This window comes from Triturus cristatus, chromosome 4_1, assembly GCF_964204655.1.
Source record: "Triturus cristatus chromosome 4_1, aTriCri1.1, whole genome shotgun sequence".
NCBI lineage: Eukaryota > Metazoa > Chordata > Amphibia > Caudata > Salamandridae > Triturus > Triturus cristatus.
The window spans coordinates 807202235-807229799 of NC_140585.1; the positions used below are offsets into that span (position 1 = coordinate 807202235).

A 27565-nucleotide genomic window follows, 5' to 3' on the forward strand; every position below is an offset into this window, starting at 1 on the left:
AATATAATTGCAGAATTTGTAAATAGTGCTAACATGTATCAAAAATCTCAATTTTTTTTACTGTTTACTATATAAAATCACTTATATACCTTCTTCTTTCAAATTAATTATTACACATTGATGACAAAATGCTAAATCGCGAGAGCGGAAAGGGCAAAATTGCACCTCAGAAATGGCTACTCCTTAAGGAGAATCTTGTTCCCCGGGATAATAAGTCCTTTCTCTATCTTTGATGCATGAAATGCCACCAGCAAACACTTAGCAGAGTTGCCGTAAACAGAAACTCGATAGTGTCGCAAACGTTTCACCCGGAAGTGGTGCTAATAATGACAGGATCGAGGTCTGTGCTGTCACTGCCAGGCTCCCCTGGCATCTCATGAGTTCCTGGATTCCGGATTGTGATGCCTTCTCAGCCTCTCGCAGTGCACCGCTTCCGTATAGTGTGCCTAAAGATGCCGTGTTTGTCCATCATGCACTTCCTGCTGCTGGTGTTGGGAGCCTTACCTGCACATCTGTTACCTGTCACTCAGGAACTCTTCGGGACCAAAACCCACGGGACGGTGATGGCCTTCGGTGATTTTTATTCAGACAAACAGATTGACATGTTCATCGTGCGAGAAAGTGAGAGCCTTTCTTATTTCAGTGCTGCATTAGTGTTTGCACAATGCATGCGTGCGGTGTCATCTTGCTTACGCCCCTAAGTACCCGACTATCGTCTTTATCACTGTTTGTGTTTTCTGTCACTGTGTTTCCTACCACTGTAGCTCTAATACCATCCCTATCTCTTTGTGCCGCGTTTGTCCCGTCAATATGGTGCCCATTGTATGCCCCTTTACTGTCTACTTTTGCGATGTCGTGTGTTGCTCGGAGGGCTGGATCTATTGCCCATTGCTTTAATGTCATGTGGGCACCAGTAGCTGCTTTTCAACCAACAACAAGGCATTATGGGACTTGTATTTTGCTTTTAACATTACGAATATGGGTTCACCAATTCCAACATGCAAAGTGCTGTTGGTTAAAAAGGCAGCACTGAATGAGATGTCACGAGTTACACAGATCCAAGTAGCAGCTATCAACTATCAGGAAAACCGCAAACTGATTGTGTTGTTTGTATGTACATTTACTCTTTATGTATGTCTTGAAAATATGGCATGAATTTGTTCCTGGAGGAAAGTTGCTTATTTATGCGTTGTTATATAGACCATGGACATTTCCAGTAGGCGTTAGAGTGCTTTACATAAGAAGTAGCATGTTACATATGGTTGAGATGTTACACGTGCATTACATATAAAGTGGCAAGTTCCGTAAGAGTGCGAAGTTGCATAAACTGTATATGATGTAAAAGAAAAAGTTTAAGCAACATAAACCTGCATAGGCATCCTAATTGTCATCACTAGTCCGCCTGTACTCCTGGGCAAAAATACAGGGCTGAAACATGTCGACCGTTTGACCTTCACTAGAACTGCACGGTGCTGTAGAACAGTAACATTTCTATAGAAGCACCAACTTGTTTTCAACCTTACCACCACTTCTTCTGAATAAAGTTTGTTTAGGAAGAAGAGCGAAGCAATTTTAACTCACTTTTGCCTTTTTTCACTTCACTTTTTCTACCCTATTCCTGGTCACTAATGTCAAAACCAGTGGTCTAGACCTCCACGTGGAGGAAAGCATTTTACGAAAAAACCCAATAATGATGCTTTCATGTTTCTAGAGGCGTAGGATCAAGATATACTGCCTTTCGCTCCTGTACGTGATTGAGGGTTTTTATGCGGGTTACCTCACCTGACCCTGGTATTACAGGTTCAAGCGATCCATTCCTCCTTTGATTACTGACCTTTGACAGGAAGATGAATGGATCAAAGCTTCTTCCTCCCTCCTTTGATTATATAGCAGTTTTTATATGTTCAATTAATGTCAAATTAGGATTTTATTGACCATAATTCTAACTGAAATAATGGCTATTGGAACTATTATGAATTTAAGAGAACAATAGGAATAACAATATATCATGGATCTCGCACTTTTTTTAATGGTATACTTGGTTGTTTTATGAAAATGTTTACATTTGATGTATGTGTATTTTAAATTGTTTCTTTTATGGTCATATTTTTATATGCCGAATAAAGTTTATTATTATTAATAGTAATTAATTAATTAAAATTAATTAACAACCAATTATTAATGAATTAATAATAAATTACTTTACACATTTAAAACTATAAAATTTAAGTTAAACAAATATTAATAAATGAAAAATAATCAATTAATTTAATATAAATAAATTACTTCCCACCCTATTCCCCTATAAACCTAAAACCCGCTACGGAACTAAAAACGCAAAATTCACAAATAAACAATGAATAACTACTAAAAATGTAACACATATTAAAAATAAAAACAATTCTTATACAAAAAATCATGCAACATATACATATAAAATATATACTAAAATACATAACATTAATAATTTTGCAAACAATATTAAAAGCTTCGATATTTTTAAAATCGATATTACTTACCTTAAGTCGATATTCTTGACCACGATGTTCTTGCTGTTGATATTTCTGAACCACAATATTTATTACTCGATATTTGTGCAACTCGATATTTTTTACTCGATAGTCTGTCTGCACACCAAACAACAGACACTGACTTTGATAACATTGACTGGTAACAAGATGACTAAGCTGCCTTTAGCCCATTCCTTATCAGGGGGAGATGCACATGTGGCAAGAGACTTATAGCCATCAATAAAAAAAGTATGCCTTTTACCTTATTTCCTTAAGACAGATACATTCAAACTGTTTAATAAAAGAAACCCAGTCAGGATTTACTAATTGTGACTTAACACCAAACTCATTCAATGAAATACACTGGTTGAGTATTGAGAGATGGGGTAGGTGCCTAGATTCATTGGCACAGCTATAACACTTGAGACACAATTAATTTGTATTCAAGTATTCTCTTACTCAGATGCAGCAGATGAACCTTTTGGACAGCCTCATCCTCACAATTCAAAATACCTGGTCAATCAGTCTGTTCCAGTGGCTGTAAGGAGGCAAAATAATTTGATGGAGGGACTTTTTAGGTCTGTCCAGATTGCTTGCACTGTCAAGGTGTCAAAGTAGAACTGTTAGGAGGTACAATAGCTTAACATCTATAAAAAGACCCATAAAGTAAAATTTGAATACAGCTTTGTTTGTTTCCACACATGTAGACCCTGCAATCTGATGAGCCCCTGCCAGCTTCCTAAAATTTACTACAATACCATCCCTATTCAGTACCTTGTGGCCAAATACTACTCAAACAACTCTGCTAGCCATAATGATGTTTTCGAATTTGCAAGATGAGTAGCCACCCTTTTCCATCAGCCAATGAAAAACCTTGTTTTTAGGATCTGGCCACTCCTCCCTCTGGCCTGATGGGATGCCAGCAAGTACTATGACATAGAGTGTAGTTTCAGGTGGTAACTGCAACACATGTTTAATACCGGGAAAAGGACCAGGCTGTCAGTGGATTGAAGATTCCCCTATGGGGTCTACAGACAGAAGCTTATTCATATCCCTCACCGGACCCTCACTGGCACGGCACGGTCTACTTAATTGACACTGTGCAGTGGAAGAGTTGTGGGCACCACCCATCCTCGTGACCCTTGCTGCCATTAGGCCCCCTTCCTTCTGGGCTATCCTCAAGCCACCATCACACTGGACATCATCATTCATGGCCCGATTTGGACTTCCCCTGTACTCCTTATTTTCATTCCCCATTATCAATTTGGTGAGGTTCGCCAGAAATTGTTACATAAATCTTTGCCTGGAAAATACAGTTTTAAATGAAGATTTGATAATAAATTCTAACTCAGTTGGGGTAATTGATGACATTTTAGAAAAAGAAGTAGGTGCTGATTGGAGACTTTGATAGTCTTTTACTGCCTTGGAGGTTGCTTACAATGAATAGATAGGATCGGTGTTGATGGGCCGAGGGGAAGGTTTACTTCTCACAATATCCTTCTTTTTTTTAGTAGAGTGGATCTGAGGGATGACAAATCCGGAAGAGGGTCAATAGAAAAAGAGCTTTTCAGTTCACATTAATTTCCAGTGGGTCCCAGCGGCCTAATGGAAGCTTCAGGTGAAGAGCGCCTTTGTGCTAAGTCATTAGGGTCAGAGGGATCCATGGTAGTGCTTTTAGCAACCCCAAACATTCCTCCATTGACGTAATATCCTTATTTAAGGGGCTCATAGCACTGTTCAGAAAGTTAGCACTAGAAGGAGGAGGGATGATTGTTTTACCGTTTAATTTCATGGGATATCATGGAAGCTTTCTTTTTTGCCATTGTCCAAAAAAACATAGACCAAGAGGGGAGGTCCAGCCTAGCCTGTAGCGGGCGTAGATGGGCTTGCCCTTGGCCTGGGGTTTGCCTTGGATGAGGTGTTCCACGCAGCAGGAGTGTCGGTAGTGCTTTATCAAACTAATGGCCCCCACCTCTTTCTGCTGGTAAATGTGACCCTGGCACAATGGCTTGCTGGGCTTGCAGTCCCCAAACACAGCAATAGTTTCCTAGACAGTGGGAGTCTCAATGGCGCTTTATTGCACTAATGGTCCAAGCCTCCTCCTGCTGTTGCACGTGGTCCTGGCGCAATGGTTTGTGCGGGTTGCAGCCCCCACCCTCAGCAATAGTCTCCTACCATTGTACTCTCACATCTAGTTGGTAGTAATGCCCTTCTCCATGGCCTCCCAGACTCCTCACTGGCATCCCTTAGGAGAATCCTACATGCCACAGCATGTCTCATGGGGAAACAACCTTTACATCGCAGATTTTACTCCGCAATACAATCACAACACGGTCGTTACAACGACCGCATTGTAACCACGCAGTGCCATTACTAAGCAAGTCATTACATCGACTTGCAGTAGATGGCGCTCTAACATAAGGAATAGTATAGTTTACTATTCCAACACCTTCCCTACGGTTACGTAGGTTGGAGTTGGAATAGTAAATTATACATTTCTAATGTTACGGCGCCATCTACTGCAAGTCGATGTAATGACTTGTGCAGTAATGGCATTGCGTGGTTACAACACGGTCGTTGTAACGACCGTGTTGTGATTGTATTGCGGAGTAAAATTCGCGTTGTTAAGGTATATATTCGTCTCATGTAGAGCCTGAAACAAAATGATGATATCACCTCCATCCTGATGAAACTCGCTGGCTAAAATAACAGGATTGCCAGTAGTGGGTGTGCCTGGACAAGAAAATCCTTATGCAGATCGAAGTTAGCCTTAGCTCATGCATATACATTGTGAGAGGAATGAATGAATGAATATAAAATTCATAGAGCGCTAACTTAGCCCAAGGGCGTCAAGGCGCTAACAGCAGAACAATATGCAAGCAGGATAAGGAGGGAAAAGAGGTGTGAATATTTTAATGATCTTGGGGTACTGGCACTCTAGAAGAATAGGCAGTGACTGTAAGGGGCAGGGACTATGGAACAGGGGTCAGAAATGAATGGCAACAGTCTACCTATTGGCCTGTTGTTGTATTGTCAGTTGTAGTTAATTTGGGATTATGTTTATGGTATTTAAGTTTTATTGTATACTGTATGTCTTTATGGATATTTCTTTAAGATCGATTCCACACTAGTTCAAGATAACTTCTATCTTACTTGTAGTAGAATACTCCAACACACTTTAATAGAGGACGGCGAGGTAAAACACAATGCGTCTACTCACAACAGTTACCCTCAGCAACTCAGCATTAACCTGCGAACCAGCTGGGTATTCTTGAATGCCCCGCTGACTACCTCACAATGTGAAGGTTCAAAAACCTGGTGCGGTGTCTTACAAGATGTGCTCTCTGAAAAGAATACCTACCATCACAACACATCTACCCCCTTTATATACAAGAAAAACAAAAGATCAAAATGTTTTATAGACATTACATCTAATAAGCATTTTTCCTAAATGAATAAGATAAAATGATGCTTACACCTAAAAATAGAAAGGTAAATAAATATACTGATACAAAAACCTATTAACATGTTCATCAATGTAATACTATACACACACTGGTATAAAGACATCAATATGCATACAAATAGTGAATCTAAAATACTGAGTTAATCATACATGTAGTCCTTAAACCTACTGGTTTTAATCACTGTCCTGTCCTGTTTCTTTTATTACTAGCTATGGTACTCCCATCATGGGTTGTACCACTACCTTCTTGTGAGTTTTCCATCCCTTCTTGCTGCTCCAAACTTCATTGACCCTGGGTATCCAAATGGTCATTGCCACATGGCACCACATTACTTAGGGCATTGTCATCATCATGCAACCACTCAAATCTCTGGTTAGGATCCATTGCTTCTCCCTGAGGACCTCCGAAAATATTTTGTGAAATTTGGTTACCATTACCAATATCCACATTGTCATCCCTTCTCTTACAAAAGGAAATCACAGACCAATGCCAAACGTTACCATCACTTAGTAGTACAGAATTGCAAAAAACTTTTCCCACTACTAAGGGATGGGTAAAACGACTTTGGTTTTTACCAGTGAAAACGCTTTTTTTCACTCTTACTCAGTCACAAATCTTCACATGTACAGCTTTGCTTTTATGCTCACTTTGTGCTTGAGATAAATTCTCTTTCACTACCTCAGGTGATGAATCAACCCTTTTAGTTGCTATCCAATGTTATCTTAAGACATGTGAGTTTGTTAGGTTTGAAATCCCCCTTCCCACAATGCACTTGTTTATGCTATATTAGGTTAGCAATATGTGGCTAAATAGACGCCATCTGCATTCACGTTATGCAACCTACCGAGTTATCCCCGCAGCATGTAAGCTTTCGTTAGCCAGTGTGACTCCATTTTGTATTTCGTAATCCTTATTAGACTGCTTTAGCTGTGTTTGTACTAGGCCTCATTTCACAGTAGCGCTTACCTCAGCAGAACACTGAACTCTGTTATTATCTTTCCTGCTCAAAACTGCAACTCGACTCACTAATGAACTGCTATTTTTCCCTGCAGACCGACCTCAATGTGTAACTATGCTCCCACGTTAGGAGATGCTGAGACTCGGCGCAGTGGCCTTGGACCACTGATAGCATGTGCCCATCTGACGGGTGTTAGCTCATCCTTCTATGCCTCCTTTGTTCATGCCTGGCCCGAGCCAGTAAATTACCATTGGGGGCGTGGCCGAAGGCTCCCAGAAAGGTTTATCTAGTATTACCAAACGCTGGGGTGTCAGCCCCCTCGGCAGACATCTTATGGTGCAGATCTGATTGGACTCCTCTGCAGAGTATAGCTGAATAAATGTAAGTTTGTATTCTCTACTGTCTGACTGACGCTTCATTTTGGGGAAAGCATAGCAGGTGGTTGTCAGTAACCCGCGTGGCCCTAGAGCACCCCGACTTCAAGTTCTTCCCCTCATAATTTTTAGGGGTGGGCGGAATTTGCGAAAGCGACTTTCGCAAATTATCGCGAAAATGTTAAAAATCTCCGCAAACAAGCGGAAATATCGCGAAGATGCGGAAGTTTTTTTCCCGCCCATTCGCGATATTTTTTGCATGGTTGCGGGTCGCTAACTTACCCCTGTGGTTGCTCGCGGGCCCGGCCATCTTGTTTTCAGTTGTCTCGCGGTGCATGATCGCGAGAAAGAAGACGTGATCGCGCGACGCATGACGTCACTGCGGACGCGAACTGTCGCGAGACAGCGCAAATGGCTAAAACGATACAACATCTCATGGAGAACGCGACCGGATCGGGAAAACTTGTCGGCGAACGCGGGGATTCAGGTAAGGCGATCGCGCGCGAGAATGTATTATTTTACAGCGCGAGCAAGAACCAAATTATCGCAAAGCTGCGGAATGCGGAAATTTTGACATTTCCGCGCTCTCCGCGGAACGCGGAAATGCCAAATTATCGCAAATTCCGCGAACGGAACGGAAATTTTGCCCAGGCCTAATAATTTTGAAAGGGCTGGACACAGTACTCTCATATGTTATAAATGGCTAACTGTGCAATTCCTTTAAAAACACGGTTAAAGTTTTCTACAGGTCCATTTCCAGCTGAATGGTACACTGAAAGAGTCTTGTGTTTTTTTAAAACTTTCGGAGAGGAACTGGGGACTGTTATCACTAAGAATGTATTTAGGTAACCCCTCTCTGGTAAACACTTTGTCCAGAAACGTGATAACACTACTGGTGTCAGCTCTTTGACCTATGTCAATTTAAGGTCACTTGGTAAAATGATCTATTAGAACAATCACATACACTTGTTCTTAATGTTCTCATATAGGCCCCATTATATCTATCCCAACTCTCTCCCAAGGAATTTCTGGGCTGAGTAAAGGATCTAAAGAAGGTATGAACGTTACTTGCATTTTCTCAGAATTCTCACACTGTATGCAATTTCTGACCTTCCGTTCTATTTCTTTGTCGCAACCTGGCCACCAATATCATCTCTTGACTCTATTCTTAGTTTTACCTACACCCAAATGTCCCAGGACCTTCTCTCTCAAACTTTCAGGGGGCACAGCCTTCCCTTGTCTTAAAATTAAATAACCTTCTAAGGACAACTCATGTCTAAGTTCCTAGAATGTCAATAACTCTTTACTGATGGATTTTTTATCTGGCCCACCCACTGATGACATCCTATTTACTTCCTTGAGAACCGAGTTCTGCTTTTGGGCTCTTTTTCCATTCCTTACCTGCAATACTTGGAAATTCCTCTGAAATATTATCTACGCAAAATTTGTCCAACGCATCTTCATGCACTTCACTCATAGGAAGTGGCATATGACTGAGAAAGTCTGCAATAACATTCTTTTAACCTGGTATGTATTGTACTTCACGATTAAAATCAATTAGTCTCACTGACATATGGGCTAATCTGGGAGATGCACCATACAATCCCTTAGTAGTTAACTCCCTGGTAAGAGGATTATGGTCACTTTGCAAAGTAACCTTTTCCCCCCAAATAAATTGGCAGAATTGCTCCAGGCCCTATATACAGGTGAGTGATTCTTGTTCTATAACTGAGTATTTTTCTTCAGTAAGGATAAGTGAAGGGAAGCAAATGCAATAGTTTCTTCCTTGCACACCTTATTCTTCTGTGTGAGGCCTGCACTGATACATTTACCACTAGCTTCTGTAGTAACAATGCTAGCTAATTCAGGGTCAAATTCTTGTAAACAAGGCACATTGCAAATGCCATTCTTAAGGTATATAAACGTGTCCTGACAATGACTGGACCAGTCAAACATGCTCCTAAGTTTGAGTAGTTGTCTGGCCTCATAAGTCTTGGATGAAAAATCTTTCACGAATTTAGAATAGAATGCCACCAACCCCAAGAATGCTCTCAACTCATCAACTCATCCTTGTTTTGGGGACACATGCCTATCTAATTGCAACCAACAATTATTTTTGGGGTTTAACCCCCTCTCCAGTAATGTTGTGCCCCAGATAGGTAACATGTTATTTTGCAAATTTGCACTTACTGAATTCTAAAGTCATACCTTCTTTTTTCAGTATACTGAGTACCTATAACAACCTATGGTTATGCTCTTCCTTAGATTTCCCCATCACATATTTGCCATCCTGGAAATTTATTAGGTTTTTAACTCCTTTAAAAATGACATGCATCAACTTTTGGAACATAGCCACAGCCGAGGCTAGATCAAAAGGTACACTTTTGAACCTATAGCACCCCAAAGGTGTAATAAAAGTGGTGAGGTTCCTGCTGGCTGAATGTAATGAGACCTGATGATAAGTGGAAGTAAGATCAATAGTGGAAAACCATTCTACATTCTTGGTGAGATCTATCTCATTAATCCTTGGTAAGGGGTACTGGTCCACAAGGATGTTTTGGTAAGTCAATCCACTACCTTTAATTTGCCATTCGCTTTTTAGCTACAACTAAAGGTGCTATTCACTCTGAGAAACTCGACCCGCTCAATTATCCCGGCTTTCTGTAAATCTTCTAGTTGAACCTTCAAATCCTTCCTCAAAGAAAAAGGTATGTTCCTAACATTATGTATACATGGTTTAGCTTAGCTTCTGCTTTTTACTGAATCTTATGTTGGAAACCTTTATGTTTACTACCAGTGAAGACTGGGGGGAATTTCTACTGGTTTAACTATAAGTACTGGTTCCGGACTATTTGGATTCAAAGTTAATACCAACTATCTTGATCCACCACCCCAGTACCAAGGGACCACAATTTGCCTGTAGCTTCTCTGTTTTAAAACATGAACTTAGGTTTTCTATACTCAACAATCTCAATGGGTTCACCAGTGAATGTTTTAAGTGAAATATAAGGGTGTTCCAACTCTTGCCTGAATGCATGCACAAATTTCCCACCCGGCACATCTTTGTTCACTATTATATATGGTGAGCCAGAATCAGCTACTATTGAAATATCTACCCCACTGATAGACATTCACACATTGGTGTCTTCTTTTTACTATTAGCACCAGTATCTATATCCAATATTTGCGCATCTTCAACATTCAAAGCATACATATTTACTTCAGAATCATCAGATGAGCTTGAGTGACCCTCATTCTCCTGGTCAACTATTTTAACATTATCCCCTCACTTCCTCTGGCAAGCTTTCTGGAAATGCCTTATAATGTCACGCTTTACACATATCTGCATGAACTCAGAATATTTCCGGTCATTATCTAAGTGTCTGGTGCTTCCACACCTATAACACTTCCTCAGAGTGGACCTTTTCACATTATTCCTCCACTCCTCCTCTATCTTTTCCTTGTTCTTCTTCTTGAATGATGCTTGAGAGGACATCTTTGTGCTACTTTCTTTGTCCACTACCGAGTCCTCTTGTTTAACCTTGCCTTCAGATAGCACAGCCTTTGCGCATCTTACTGTCAGCTCAGCTCTTTTGACAATGTCAATTACATCTTGCAGCAGTGTTCACCTTTTGCCCACAAATTGTCTTGAATATTTAAGTTGGAAGCTCACACAACTATCTGGTCCCTAATACGTTCGTTGTGCAGGGTTCCTAAATGACATGTAAAAGCCATTTTTTTAAAACAGAATGTAATCCTCTATTCATTCTTCTTTCTCCTGTTTCCTGTGGAAGAATTTATAGTGATCCATCACAACACAAACAGTAGGTTTGGAGTAATTGTCCAAATCCTCCAGGGCATTGACGTAAACATACACGTGACCTTCTGTTCGAATTGTTAATGCGATTGTTCACCTTTAGACCTCCTTCCCCATACAATGCAATAACTTTTTCTTTTTTGGAAGTTAATTCTTCATCTTCGGCATCAAGGGTGAAAATGTAGTTGATGCCCCAAATGGATCACTTAGAAAGCAAGCTTGAGGCTGAAATACACGATGAGTACCTCGCATGCAAGCAATTCTCTGGGCACAGAAGCCGTAAAAATAAGCAAGGGAACAGGCACTCTGAGAATCAAAGGTGGAAATACTCTCAGTTCACCCAGTGTGCAAGTGCAAGGTTCCATTGAGGTGCCACAAGTACCAGAGCACAAGGTTTCACAGAGGTATGTGGGCTCTGCTTAAATTACAGTTATGAAGGCATGAAAATGGTGGCATGTATGTGAGCATGCATAGCGAAGCACGTACAGCGTAGGCTTCCCGTTTACATTCCCTGCATTTTTACACTAAAGATGGTGGCACATAGCGTTGGAACACAATCATGGGCAGTGTAGTCTGCATTCCAGTGACATCAGGAAGGTGGATAGAAAAAAGCCATTGAAAACGGTTTGACTCTGCCAGGTAAGGAATCCTTCAATTCAGCAAAATTAATTTCAGACAGGACCTTGTATCACAAAATTGATTCCAGTTATATAATAAAGGGATTTGCTGGTCGAGAGCTTCACAATGAAATCCAGTGCCAATATAAAGCTGCACATAAAAGGCTCAAGTGTGTCGGAGCTTGTCGCCAATATTGTAAGAATCGACTCCACACCAGTCTGAGAGAACTTCTATCCTTATTGTAGTCGAATGCTCTGACACACTTTATTAGAGGACAGCAAGGTAAAACACAACGTGTCTACTCACAACTGTTCCCCTCAGCATCTCAGTGTTAACCTGTGAACAAGTTGGGCATTCTAGAATGCCCGGCTTACTGCATCACAATGTGAAGGTTCTAACCCTGGTACGGTGTTCTACAAGAAACGCTTTCTGAAAAGGCTGCTTACCATCACAACATGTTCTTGTGCACTTTCAAGTATGATGCAGTTGGGTTCTGTTGTCCTGGTTTCTGTTGTTGTTCAGAGGGGCATCTGGACTGCTCAACTGGACGGCAGCATTGCCTGAGGCTCCTGCCTGCACTTTGTGGGCACTGATATAGATGTAATTCTTCTGTCAGAATAAAGTATTCTTAGATTTTCCCCATCGGTTTCCTGCATCTTATCTGCTGAGGATTCAACACCTGTGTAGACTTTCTCTGCAGTTTAAATGGATGACCTGAAATTGCATAAATGGAGCATCCCTGCTCTGTCAAAACAGTTTATGGTATGCAAACTGACAGAATGGAAAATTCATAGTTTCTAGCCTGAAATTATTTACCTTATGTTTTGCTCATAACTTCTTACTGCGTAAAATGAAGGTGTTTTACGATGCTGAAAGAAAGAGAGTTATTGTATGCATTTTCTAACAATGTCTTTTTTGCGATCTCAATGAACGGGGCACATTCTTTTGGCCAATAAATGAAAACAGCCCACCCTTTTATGCACTGAGGTGTCATGTCAGTTCTTTGGATTCATCAAAGCCTGTTTTGGTAATCTTTGAAGTTGCTTAAGGACTAGTAGTGTCCACATGTTAAACTTTGAACACCTAATTTAGCAGAATTTGAAAATTCTGCGGAAGGCAGAGGTGAGCTAACTTTCGCTTCACTCTTGCTTTATTCCAAGTAACCTCAATGCATCGGACATGGCTGTTAACCCATAGTGAGACAGGTGAAACACAACAGCCTAAGACTTACATAGTTCCCTTCCCCCGATGTTGGAAGGAAGGCCTTGAGGTATTGGGGAAAGAGGAACATCACAACCTCTTTAGGTATCAGTAAGATGTGGCTGGGAAGCTTTGATAAAGTTGTTTTCCTGAAATTAAAACTTATGAAAATCTGACTGACTGACTAACCTAGAAATTTTAGGTCTAATACTCCATCTTGTTTATGAAGCTTGCAAATTCGTGTTTTCGTGTCTCAGAAGAATAATGCTTGAATGGATTTTTCACGGTCAAGACAATGTTTATGTTTATGTTTATGAGATTTTTATTGCGCACGAATACCCAAGGGTGTCTCGGCACATGTGGAACATCCTAGTAACAAAAATATCTGAGGAGGTTACTGGTTAAATAGTCAAGTCTTCAAGAGCTTGCGGAACATCATAAAGGTGGGGGCAGTTTTTATAGCCAATGGAAGGGAGTTCCACAGCCTGGGAGTTGCTACCAGAAAGCGTCTGTCTCCCCATGTGGAAGTTCTGGTGCGTGGTACCGGGAGCAAGTGCGTAGAGGCTGAACGTAAAGTTCTATTAGGAACATAGATTCGGAGAGCGTCCTTCAGGAACTTAGGTCCTGAATCATGGATAGCTTTATAGGCTATACATAGAGCCTTGAACTTTATCCGACTCTTTACTCTAAGCCAGTGCAGATGGTGTAAGGCCGCAGATGTGGGATGACGAAATGGAACATTGAGCAGTAATCTGGCTGCCGCATTCTGTACTGATTGTAGCTTGGCCAGTACCTGCTCCTGAGCATTAAGGAAGAGGCCATTGCCATAGTCCATTTTTGAAAAAACAAGGGTGGTAATTAAGGTTTTTCCTGCAGTTGAGGGAAGGTATGGCAGTAACTTCTTGATTTTTCTCAGCATGTGGAAGGAGGATGCCGCCACAGCGTTGACGTGATGCTTAAACGACAGTTTATTATCGAACATAATGCCGAGATTCCTGACCTTGGTCACTGGAGTGGGGGGGGGACCCATATCAATGGGCCACCAGATCGAAGACCACTCAGGAGAAGGCCTGCCAAAGGTCAGCACCTCGGTCTTGTCCGAGTTAAATTTTAAACTGTTATCCGCCATCCATGAACTGATGGCCATCATCCCTTCTTGGAATTTAGCGGCGACTGCGGGACCGTCTTTTTGAACAGCCAGCACCAGTTGGGTGTCGTCCGCATAGGTAGTTAGCCGCAGCTTGTGAGCTTTTATAACCCTCGCCAGGTCCGCCACATATATATTAAATAATGTGGGGCTCAGCGAGGATCCCTGAGGGACCCCGCAAGGGAGAGAGAACGTGGGTGAGTAGAAGTTACCCAGTTTCACCGCTTGAGTTCGGTTAGCCAGGAACGAGGCAATGAGATCTTTTGCGCAATGCGTGACCCCCATGGATGCGACACGGTCGACCAAGATGGAGTGGTCGACCGTGTCGAAGGCGGCGGACAGATCAAGGAGTACCAGGATTGCGGCCCCCCCCTGATCCATGATGGACCTGATCTCATCGGTAGCCTTTATCAAGGCCGTTTCTGTGCCATGATATTTCCTGAACCCGAACTGAGTATCATCTAATAGAATGGCCTTAACAACAAAAATAAAATGTGGCTTCAGTACAATTGCTCCTAGTCAAGTTTACACCTGGCTGTCTTAGCACAATCACATATAAAGTAAAAATATGTGCTCTGCTCAGGTAGTGTTGGTGAGAAGCTCTGTGTTGTAAAACTTTGAGAGATTTTCTAAATGTAATTCTCATGCCACTCAATCAGTCAGTCAGTCCAGGAGATGTTTATTTAGACCACTTGTTCCTTAAACACATATCATACACAACCATATTAATATTTAGGTCTCGCCTGAGCGGTAGCGCATGCGCTAGCTCAGGCGAGACCTTTAGTAAGTGGGTTTTCAAAGTGCTACCAGAGTGGCCTAAAGCCTGCGGGCATGTGAGCGTGAACGTGCACCGGCCTCTCCTTTCGCGCGTACCACTCGCATGTTGTTTTTTTTTTGCGCGTGCATGCGCACACAACTCCCGGGCTTGTTGCTCGCGCTTCTTGTTTTTAAACGCGCGCACGCTTCTTTTATTTTCAGCAGTATATTCCGCCAACACGGCCCAGGGGCATTGGAGGGCTCTACATGAGCATGAGGTTCAATTGCAGCACACCTCACTCCCGTATTCCTGCTGTTTCCTCTGTTTAATGTTCTCTCATGCCCGTCTCCTGCTCCAAGCCTGACTCTGTTATCTGCACCGCCCCTTTCACTCTTCTCTCTCATGAGAGTATCTCTTTTTACCCTCGTCCCCTCCCCTTCCCATTGCTTGCCCAGTATCGGCTGCTCCCATGTCTGCTCCTGCTCGCCCCCCTCTCTGCCTTGCCCCTTTGCACAGTGCCCCTTTCATGGGCAGCGCCGCCCCTCCCGGTGGACGCCGCCAGCCCAGCCCGTGACTCTATTATTCGAGCAGCAGCTGGTGTCTGCTGCAGTCGGCGTCTCCACACCAGAAGGTAAGATTAAATATTTACCACTCTGAAATGAAGCAGCAAGTCACGCCAAACAATTGAAGATGTAGAGCCCCGCACCCCCGCTTCTTCACGAGCCTGTGCCTTCCATACGAGCCCGAGCTTTATCTTAAAGCGCCTTCCTCCCCTTTAGCAAAATACAGCACTTATAGCTACAGTTCCAACTTCACACAGCCAATAGGTCTCGCCTTTGGGACCTTATAAGTGTTTAGCCATGCAACAGTTGATGTTGTTGCACCAAGGATATTGTGCTGCATAACTAAATACTTATAAGGTCCCAAAAGCGAGACCTATTGGCTATGCCAATGCTTGTTATAATTGCATTACCAAAAACGACTAATTGAAATATCTACGGATTCATTAATTGTATAAGAATCAAAATACCTTAAAGTACACCCCATCTAATGCAACTGTTTCACACCGCTTAATTCTGATTTGTTTAATGTGTGGGAACCATGTACAACCATAGTTAATGTATGAAATGTTTTATTCATAACCCTATAAAAGTGTATATTTTTTAAATGTATTAGAAGCCCTTTTCATATTGACCATAGGAGGTTCATACATGGTAAATTGTTCTCCCATTCTATCCCTTGTAATTTGCTGATCTTAACTGTATTAAGCTGTTTGAGCGATTCTGTACTTTAACAGAGCTTTGCACTCTGATTTATTGATTAATTGACTTTGACTATATTAACTGATTTCTGTAATCAAAATCTGAAAATAAACCTCAAATGATTAAGACTTCGCTTTGTGTCATTTTTGTAGTACCAATTGTTTTCTACATGCTCAAACTGAAATTTACATTTAGAATGCTTGGATAGGACACAGGTTCAACAAGGAGCACCAACATCTGTAAAGGAATTAACACTTCTCCTGGTTCATTAGTCACGCAACAGGGCAAGGTGTAGCGCAACGTCAAAATTCTGGTAACAGAGGATGGTTTGACTGGGCCTGTTTGTTTCTGACTGGATCTGTATAGTTAAAATGGCCTGAATATCAGAGAACTATACGTGTAGGCCTCAGCTGGTCTTTCCCCGAGATTATTTTGAACCGTGACTCAAACTACATTCCCAATTCCTGAAGGCTAATGACAGTTGTTCTGGATTTCCTGAAGCAGTTTTTTTTAGCATAAGTAGGGAAAAAGTATTGCACCTGCATTAGAGTGTGAAGGAACGTGATCCAAAGTTGTGCACATTGGGACTTGTAGTTCTGGAGACAGTGTGTTGTCATGAACTGGTCCAAATTTGAATCTTCATACTATGTGGCTTTGATTTGCAGATTTGTAGGGACTGTGGGTATTATTATTTTGATGTTTTTCCTTGACCTTTAATAGTACTATTTGAAATGTGACAAACAGGGGTTGTGATATGTAAATTCTCTTATGTTTGCTGCTCTTTATGCAATTGTAAGATAAAGCTGCGTTTTAAGTTGGTGGACTCATCGAAGTCTGTGATCTCGAGATCTAGTTGTTTTGCTGAATTGTCTGCTATAATGCGAGGTGTGTCCTGTGAAGCACTGTCAGGTACATCAAGATAAGAACGTAATATCAAACTCTTGTACGTGTATACTAACCGGGATCAGTACTTGTTTATTCTTTGGTGCGCAAGAGTAAATGTACCGGTTTGAAGTAAGATTCCACAGGTCGAGAGTTTACTGCTGTATGATTGTGATGTTGTTAAAAGCACAATCTTCATCACAATCTTCCTCTTTGAAATCTAGTTTTCTTTCTATTTAGGTGTAGCAGACACTTGTTGGTCATATAAGTTCATTAAGGTTTGATTATTGAAAATTACACTGTACACTTTGTTGCTGCATCATCAGGCGTAGAGCTGGGATAGGTCCAGTGGTATTGAAGGGAAAACATCCATTACCACTCAGGCATTGCATCGCAATGCCTTTACTTCGTGGGTAATACAACGCAAGTTGTTACAACGACTTGCGCTGGATGGTGCTCTAACCTTAGGAATAGTATGATTTACTATTCTAATACCTTCCCTATTATATGTAGACTGGTGTTGGAATAGTAAATCATACTATTCCTAAGTCCAGTGCCCTCCAACGCAAGTCTTTGTAACAACTTGCTTTGTAAAAGCTGTGATGTATCGTTCCACGTTCATTTTGATCGCGTTGTAACGTCACATATTCGTATTGAAGAAGTCAAGAAGAAAGCTCATTGATGTTGAGAACCATGCTGTGATTGATTGATCTTTGCAGTGGTTTTACTGGAATATGATGAAAGGGCATAGAGGATGTGTTGTGATTGGTCCATTGTTAGAGGTTTGGTGGCCTCTACAGGTTACAGACAGATGTGGAAGCATGGGGAATCTCTCTTTGGCAGTCACAAAATCTATGTGCAAGAAAGAGAAGCTTCTGCTTAAGGGCATGCCTGCCAGACAAATGCCAGGAGGTAAAGGGTTATACACTTGCATGTGGCTTAAATAATGGCATCAATACACTGAAAAAGATGGGGCACCACTTTTCCCATTACAGGGCAATTTCCATATAGCCCAGAACCACACAATTTTAGGCTATAAACATTTGGGACCAGGCACAGAACATGAAAGACCATGAGAGATATGAAATTCAGACACAAAACAAAATTTGCATTTGTTTGGAAATGCAGAGTTAGGAGAGACAAAAGATTCTGTGTAATGTGATTGATGCAGTAGGCCTTACCTTGTGATAGCGAGTAAACTTTCAGCAAACATGAGTAATAGCCTACCAAAAAAAGCAGGAGAATGATACAGGGACGGAGATTGATGAGGTCAATGAGTTTTTGGATAATTTGTTGAGATCAAAACCACCCTCATAATCTAGTTCCACCCGCAGGCAGTATTAAGAGATTTCTTGGCAATAAGAGGCCCATCTGCAGAGGCAAGTGTACCCCGATATGCGTAGAAGCAAATGTAACTCAGACCCCAGTAGTTCACTAATGGCTAGAGTGGTCAACCTCAAAGCTGGGGAACTGGGTTCGAGTCTCAGCAGGGAACATCCGGTGATTCTGGTAAATCACTTAATCAGCCCGTGCCCACCAATAATTAATGTTTCCGTTTGTAACATAACTGGTGCTCATGTAAAGCACTCTAATACCGTCGAGTTCGCACTATATAAAACACTAAAAACATTTTAAGTGTTGTCTCAACACTAGTAACCCCAAACACTTCTCAGATTTTGGCAAGTAAAAGCATTTCCCTGATGCCAATAATTATGAGCACTCCACAGGCACAAGTAATTTGGAACACCCCACAGATCTCAGTAAACACAGGTATTTACTCAGTACTGAGGACCCGAGAGAGTGAGTCTACTGATGCAATTACAATAGAAGGGGCCACTACAGCTGCAGTCCCCGAATATTCAACTGGTTAACGGAAATGTCTCCCATAAGATTAATGTTACGCAGTTGAAGACTGAGCTTGAGGAGATTGTGAAGGTAAATCTGGGCATAGATTTTCTGAGACATTATGGCGAGAGTCAACTGGTGTATATGAACAAGAAAGCTGCTAGAATTACATATGAGGCATATGGAAATATTAAGGCATTGGCTGATGAGTGCAGATTTGAATTTCAGATTGCCGGTAAGGGACAATGATGTAAAGATGATGAAATTGCGAGGCTTGTAAATGCATGTCAGGGAATTGGTGGATTGTACAGAGAGTTGGGAGATTTGGAAAAATCTAGGGATCAATATTTAAAGAAAAAAGGTCAAAATTGAGAAAGAAAGGGACAGCATCCGAGTGTGAGAAAGATGAGAATACTGATGCGACAGAAGCAAAGGAGTACCCTTTGAGAGAGGTACAATGAGTGACATATATGCATGTCCCATGGACTCAAGCAGTCCTTTTTCATTTCACAAACAGACTTATAAAGTGAGAGAGAACCCAGCCATATGTTACACACAGGTGGATAGGATTATGATCTCGAACATCTTGAGGGAAGGTTTAGACATGGTATTTGAAGTGGTGGTTCCCAGGGACTTGTTGACTTGGAGTGCAAGAGAGCCGAAGATTGGTATACTCAAGAGCCTGCAAGAGCAGCAAATACCAATGCCCCTTCTGCTTTGGTTAAGGCTGACACTCTGGTTGCACATTTGAAAACATAAGTTCCAAAGAAATAGGTGGATTGGCCCAAAGTTTTGAGGACAACGCAGGAACTGATTCGGTGCATGCCTTCTTCGAGAGGTTAATGCAGGTTTACATGAAGCATAGCGGGATTCAAGACCTGATTGCAGAGAATTTGAGAGGTTTGTGTCGACCTTTGCTCTTGGTTTGCTCCAGGAGTGTTCAGATACCGAAGAATGTATGTTGGCAGACAGTCTCTTGATGAGATATTCAAAAAAGCAAAGCAGAGAAAATTGAATGAGAGAAACATGATTATGCAGAACAATTTGGCACAGAATGGAGGTGTGAGAGGTTCAGTGGTAATGGATTCAGGTATTGATCCTACTCTTGGTGTGAGTGTAAACATGCAGGAAGTTGCCACTTAGCATGTGCAAGGAGGGAACGTGATACCAAAAGTGAGAGTTAGAGGAAATGGTGGTGGTATGAACATTAGCGCTTTGAAAAAGTTTACCCCTTGCTATATCTGCAATAAGGGCAGCCAGTGGAAGAGAGAATGTAGATTTAATCCTGACAGAGTGTGATTTGATGCTCAAGTACAGAATGTCATGTCAGAAGATGGGGTAAAGCATGTGGAGAGCCCGATACCAAAGGTCTCAATGCCCATTCCACAAATGCAGATTAGAGGTTCAAACTTCCAGCCCTGTCCCAGCGTTCACAAAAAACAAGAGCAACCCATACGTTCATGCGAACTGGGTGTTGCTAATAAGCAAAAACAGTGTTCACTGGGAACTCATTTACCTAGTTAATACAGTTTCTGCAAGAAATGGTATGACATGCGTGAATCAATCAGAGACAAAACACATGTAGAATAGGACCTTAATTTAATTCAGTCAATCAATATTGAATAGATTTATAGATATAGAAGCCCACAGGACAGATATTAAAACTGTACTCACTTCAGCCGAAATGAGTATAATTTATTTTACATTCATAGTATTCAAAGTACAACGAAGTCATAGCAGAAATATTCATTTATGTATTTACACTATATACATTTTCACATTCCAACGTGATTTTGTGAACTCCAGTGACCATAACCAGACAGTGTTATAAACATAGTGCTAAAGAAGGGGGAGGTAGTGGTTATTGGTATTTACACCAAGAGGAGCTCTTGGCAATTATAATACAGTCAATTGCTATAAGTATTTTGATTTTCTTAGGCTCTCTCTTTCTACCAGCCGACAACGTTCTGACCCTCTCGTGATACGGGGTCTCTTCAGGACAGGAATTCTGAGGACTAAATGGAGGACAAGTTTTAGACGAAGCAAAGGGGAGTACAGAGTGTGGGCTTGGTCAACGGGCAAGTAGCTTACCAGTTAGCACACAAGGGTGCTGGAAAGTAGAAATCTTCCTAGTTAGATTCTGGGTAATTTCCAGTGATGACCAGAGGGAGTAAAAGTAAATCCTATTAATGACACATTAATTGGAGATTACCATCTGTACGGTGATGGAGCAGGGTTTCGCAAAATCAAAACTGCTCGAATCATGTATCCCCATAATTCGTACTAACAGTAAGTAGACGTAGTAAGAACTAATATGCACTCACATAAACACAGGGGAATTGCTATGTGCATGTTTTAAAAACTAACCCGTAATCACACTGTATTGTAATAACTGTTGTGTTTTTGAAGAAACAAAGAAATTGTTTGAGTAGGCCGCAAGTGCCTCAGTAGCTGCATGACGCATATTGCTTTAAAATAATGATTAATGCTGCTTGTTCGCATTTTGCTAATACTGGGTAAAATTAATGGGAAATGGTGAATGGTGGGAGGTAAACAGTGATGGATATATTACCACATAAGTAATACATGTTCATTTTTATCCACTTTAGTGTGAAGACTCCATTTTATTTTAACTTGGCAATGGTGGGAGGAGGGTATTGCTAGGAGCGAGTTCATTCTGCCATGAGGACAGAAGGCTGTGCTGTGCAATGAATATGACATAAAGGAGTGAAGGCCAGTGCGTGCATCGCATGCCAACTACTGTACATGAGCGTGGGACCAGAGGTGTCCTGAGCAAAAGAACTGTATTTTACTAATAAAGAAATAAACATTTGTAACAAATGTGTGAACATGTGAATAAAGTTGAAATTCAGACCCTGAGAATGGTTGTACACAAAGAAGGGTTGAAGAAAATGTAAAGTCATGGTGGTGTGACAACACCACCTCTCCTGCTCACCAATCACAGTGCGAGTTAGAGCGTAAATGCAACATTTTGATTTAGACTATATATTTGGGACTTTAGGGGCGGGATTTAGAGATTTGACGGGGAATGCTGTTGGGAGAGAGAGATGTGGGAGATACGCCGCTGTCCGTCGGTTTTCCTGAGAGGCCTAGCTGACCCATCTTGTCCTGTACCTGTCCAGATTCTTCGCATATTCCTGATTATCCTTTGGGGAATCTTGGTCATCCCTTGGGACCAGGGGGTGGTCTTCCTATTTCCCTTCAGATCCTTAGGTTCGTATATAGCTTAAGTGTCCTTACAATCTCTCAGCATTGATGTATCTGCTTTTGAGCTTTTGTCTCTCCACCTATCAACTCCATCAACAATAAATGGTCATGTATATTTCTAGATGAATCTATTGTCTCTTCATCTATCATTCTGTTAGGTAATATATATATTGTTTATATTACTCCTTTTTGCTGAACCCTTATGTCTCTTACTCTATCCACTCCTTCATTGCATAATGTCGTTGACTATTGAGTCTGTAATCAATGTATAAAATTCCCTTTCATGAGATTTGGTGTTTATGTAATTGTGACTTAAAAGCATTATGAGCATTTTACTTTGACTTTGAGATAAACCTCATATATTAACCTTACCAAGAGTCTGAAGTTTATTCAAACAAATGTTTAGTAAAATTAGTTTTTATCATTGCCATCAACTATTCAACTAATTGATCCATTAATCAAGTAGAGGAAGAGTTGATACATAAATTAAGGTTACACAATCACTCTAGACTACCTGCCAAATATATATTTTTTCAGCATATACCTTGGGGTACAAATTATGACTTTGAAAGCATGTCAAGATATGATAATGAATGTCACCAGTATCACCACCGATGGCCCCTTTACACTTCCTGTTGTGGCTGTCCTGAGGCCTATGCTTGTCTGTATATGCGCAAAGAAATAAGGGCTGCTGCATATTAAACAGCTCCAGGCCAATGTATTTTTTGATTATATCTCTCAGCATGAAGAAATGAATAATCGTTAAACTGTACTGTGATTAATAATTATTGGGACCTGTCTTTATGTTACCATATTATGACATCCTTTATGTATACGGCAATTGAACAGTAGTTGCAGTACATTATGCTTGTGTGTTAAGTCTTGGCTAACATGTTTTCTATACTCTGCTGCAACCTCAATACTATTTAGGTGGTATCTTGGGAACCAATAATTCCACCTGTATAATGAGTAGACGATCACATAATAGTGATCCGTTCTATATACTATGCTGGTTAGCCTTTGTTTTCATCTAATTTGTTTTAGACACATCAGTTCCTCTAACCTTTACGAGGTTGACTGTATCCTCTACAACTCACTTCTAAATAACTTTGGCTTCCATTTAGCCAATTTTAGTATCGTTGTACAGTTTCACAGTTTTTTGCCACACTGCCGGTAGCAAAAGTGCAATTCTTTTATCCATCTTATTAATGGCCGCTCCCTTAGTATACTATTCCTTCACAGTAGCGAGCACACAGCGCATGCGTCGATACACGTGTACATAAAATGCCGGCTTCTGACCGCCAAGCCTAGACCAGACATTTTGGAATTCCACTCAAAGAATCTGATCACACACTATTTGTAAGATGGCTCTTGTTTAAGAGACAGATGCAGTACTTTGAGAGCAGCATATGCTGTCTACAACACGAATGGTGTTTTGGAATAATCTTACTTGTGCAAGGTAACCGCCCCACAATTAGCCGAGCTAATTGCTCTTACAAGGGCATGCTGCACCTCTGACAGGCTGAGGGTTCCCATTTACACCGACAGCCAGTATGTATTTAGCTTGGAGCATGACTTTGGGCAACTGTGGCTACAGAGAGGTTGCTTGACCTCCTCTGGATTCCCTATAAACATACCAGACTGTATGTAATTAAGCTGCTGAACGCACTCGAGTTACCAAGAGAAATAGTGGTTGTGAAGTGTACTGCCCACAAGAGGGGTGACAATTGTGTCCCCACTGGAAATAGATACGCTGATGAGGTTGCAGGTTGTCGCTGTTTAGTCCAACACATTTTACTTGTATAATCCATGCAGTGATGGAATGAAATTGTTCTAAATACGCTGCAAATTACTGTGCTGATCTTTAACCCCTTCGCCGCGGCGGGAATTCCGCCGCGGCGCGGGGGGTTCGGGGGGGCAGCGCGGTGGCGCTGTGCTCATGACGGTGCCGCTCCGTCATGAGCCACGGTTGAGCTGTGCTCATGACGGAACGGTTCCGTCATGACTCCGCCCATTTGCGTTGTCCCCCCGCACAGGCGGGGAAACAGCGCCGCGTAGGCGGAGCGGCCGCCAACGGCCGTGACATGACGGAACCGTTCCGTCATGAGCACACGGCAACCGTGGCTCATGACAGAGCGGCTCCGTCATGAGCGGGGAAGGGGTTAATGAACTCCAAGAGTTAAAGCATGAGGCCGCTAAATTGAGAAATAAAAATATGAAAGAGCAGGCTGTGTGAAAGATTCTGGTGATAGCTGGGTGTCTAGCGGTGGGAAACCAGTACTGCCTGATTCCATGTCATCGGCAGTGGTCCAAAAGTTACTTAGCCCAACCCACGTCAGTCGAGATGGAATAATGCAGACCTTTAAGGGCTATTGACACAATCCACACTTTTGTGTCATGGTGGAAAATCTATGTCAAAGTTATATTGTATTTCAGAAAATAAACGCAGGAAGAAAAACCACTGCGTCTATGAGTCACATAAGAAGATGAAATGCGTCATTCAATCATCATCAATTGACATCTTGTAGATGCCCCACTGTAACCAGCTGTGGTATATCCTAATTACAGTTTGTTTGTTTTCGAGATGTGTAGAGGCGTACCCAACTAGGTGATCTGACCCTCTGACCGTGGCCAAGCTACTCTTGAGGGAGTTAACCCGGAGGTTTGGCATGCCTGTTTATCTTGAATCAGATCAAGGCAGTCACATTAAATGTAAGGTGATGCAGCTGTTATGCACAGCCTTAGATATCAATTAGAAATTCCACTGCAGTTATAAGCTGTAAGTATCAGAAGAGGGTGTATGGGATGAAAAAAGCTAAGTTAGCTAAAGCATGTGCATCCACATAAATCAAATTGACAAATGCACTCCTGCTGGTACTCATGAGCATTCGGAGCACACCCTGTCAAAAAACAGGACTCAACCCCCACAAAATATTGATATGGGGAGCCATGAGAAACCGTTCTGTTCCTGCAGCTGCACTTATGAATACTACAGATGACATAGTTCTCAAATATTGCAAATAACTGGCTGATCTGGTGCGTTCTTTCTCTCATCAGGTTGACTTGGTGACTCCACGTGTGAGGTTCGACCCTCGTTATGGCCTGAACCCAGGTGATTGACTTCTTGTGAAGATGCCTGTGCTCAAGTCGTTTGGAAGAGCACTGGAGAGGACCTCATCAAGTAATCCTTGTGACCAACCCCCTGTGAAATGTGCAGGTCTTTTGTACTGGATCATTGTCTCACACACAAAGAGAGTGAGACGTGAAGAAGAAGAGGTGTGCACAACACCCACTAATTCTCCAAGTCCAGCTTGATTCAAAGTCTCTGAGCCATTGAAGAAAGAAGGAGAAGAGGTCCTACCTGAGATCCAGCACCACCACTCGCCTGAACATCAGCCAGAGCAGAGTCTATGTAAAGCATCAGGGTTTCCAGCCCAAGGGCAAATGCAAACACCAGGCCTGAGACTCTACATCCGCATAGTCCCTGGCGAGTCCTCGAGAACAAAGGTCAAGCAGGAACCTGTTCACAGGCAGTTGAAGACGGTGTAGAAGCAGCAGAGGTAAATTCAGATTCTGATGGTGAAACCATGCTCCACGAACCAGAGGTGACAAGTAACGCAAAGAAAAGAGTGCATTCTAAACACAAATCACCAAAGAATGAGAACAAATAAAGGAGAGTGCTAAAAGAATCTAAGAGGCCATTAGCGAGGAGAGGGAGCTAGAAGGACAAGAAAACACAGAACAAGTAGAGCTTAGTCAAAAGACCAAGAAGATAAAGAAAACTCAATAAAAAGCACTCAAGCCATGACTAGACTTACTTTGTGAAGAGCGACGTTGTCTTAGATGACTTTTAAACTTATTTTGACGAGGATTCATAAAAATCAGCAACTGTAATCAAGGAGAACGAATGTTGCCAGAGAATTTCTGAGCTCACAGAACCTCATTGTAAGGGGAAACTGGGAAACAGTTTTTGAGATATCGAGGTGACGCAGGGACTGTAGTGTAGAGTGTGGACTAAACTAACAAAGGCAAAACCCTGAATTAAGCAGTGAACATTAACAAGACAGATTTGTTTCCATGAGCTGTAGAGAGATTAACATGGTGTTTAAGGCAAAAATATGCTGCAAAATTGTCCTAGTAATTTAGGCATTTGTCATGGCAATCTCTGTAGTTGGCTTGGTGTTGGATTTCCATATGCAAGATGGATATGCCTCACCTATTGAAAGAGTGAATCATACGCTAGTATATAGCAAAGACAAGTTAGAACGAAAATTCTCACATAAAGCTAATATTCTCACATAAAGCTAATCCTCAAAGTACTTTTGGTTACAATTCTTATTATCAAATGTTAGTGGAATATGTAAGGCTCATGCATGTGTAAATCTGCTTTATCTGCTCTTACTTGTAAGCGCTTTCTCATTCGCTGGGTACATTACCATAGATGCTATATTCTTTCTTTTATCTTTTTCCTTCCTCTACTCTGATCTTTGGATAACTACTGTGGTTTTGGCGAGTGTATCCACTGGGTTTTTTCATATAAACTAAGTTTTTGATCTGGGAAATTACAATTTTTGAACAAAAAACAAAGAAATGCCTTCTTTTAAAGATTAGTTTTAATAGCACCATGACGGATAGGGGCACGAACATTTATGAGGCTGGTCTTGAAATAAGGCACTCACTGTGTCCTGCTTTACATGTTGGTCAGCATGGATGGCGCGTTGGGTATTTTATGATAAGTCCTATGTGTAATTTATGTTTATTTCTGTGTGTTTGTGCTTGTTGTGAGACAGTTTAGTATTATTGTGCTCACGGTGTCAACACTTTTTCTCCTTTTTAAAAGTGGGGTCATGTATGTATAACTTGGAGTGTCTATTTGTGAAGTGATTATGTGTAAGGTTTTTAAAAAGCGTAACAACTGTCCATTTATGTCCTGTGCTCTGATTGTCACAAATGATTTTTATTGTCTGTGTTTTGATTTTGTGTTTATGTATTGGTTTCAGCCCTGAGGAAGTTCCTATTGTTTGGAATGAAATGCGTTGGCTGAGCTGTGTTTTTTTAAATTAATGCTGATACATTGAAAATTGAAAATAAATAAAGACTTTGAAAAAGTACAGGAATTGGACTTCATTACCTGGCGCACCCTCATATGTTGTATCATTTAAGGATCTGGGAAACAGAGACATCCCACAATGGCGGGTGCTGGAGTGGTAGTGCGCAGGACACTAACATTATATGAACTTAGCGTGAAGTGTAGCTCTATAAGTCCGCAGTTGAGTTTTTCTTCTCAGTTGATATGGGAGCTACGATGTTAGAAACCAGACTTACACTAGACATGCTATTTGCAAAGGAGGGCGGAGTTGGTAAAGTGCTTCGTTTAAGGCAATGCTGTGCTTACATTTCTAAAACAGGTTACCAGATTGGCAATTTTGTAAATAATATCACTCATGAGTTTAAAGAGACTAGTGCATGGGAAAGAATAAATTCTTTAGCAAGTTAATTT

General features: G+C 41.4%; 1 long non-coding RNA gene across 1 annotated transcript; it reads left to right on the top strand.

The window, feature by feature from the left end:
- Positions 1–285: 285 nt before the first annotated feature.
- On the top strand, positions 286–27173 carry LOC146855597 (uncharacterized). The gene is made up of 2 exons (XR_014981348.1): positions 286–621; positions 25123–27173. It is a non-coding gene; the product is annotated as an uncharacterized LOC146855597 (long non-coding RNA).
- Positions 27174–27565: the final 392 nt, after the last annotated feature.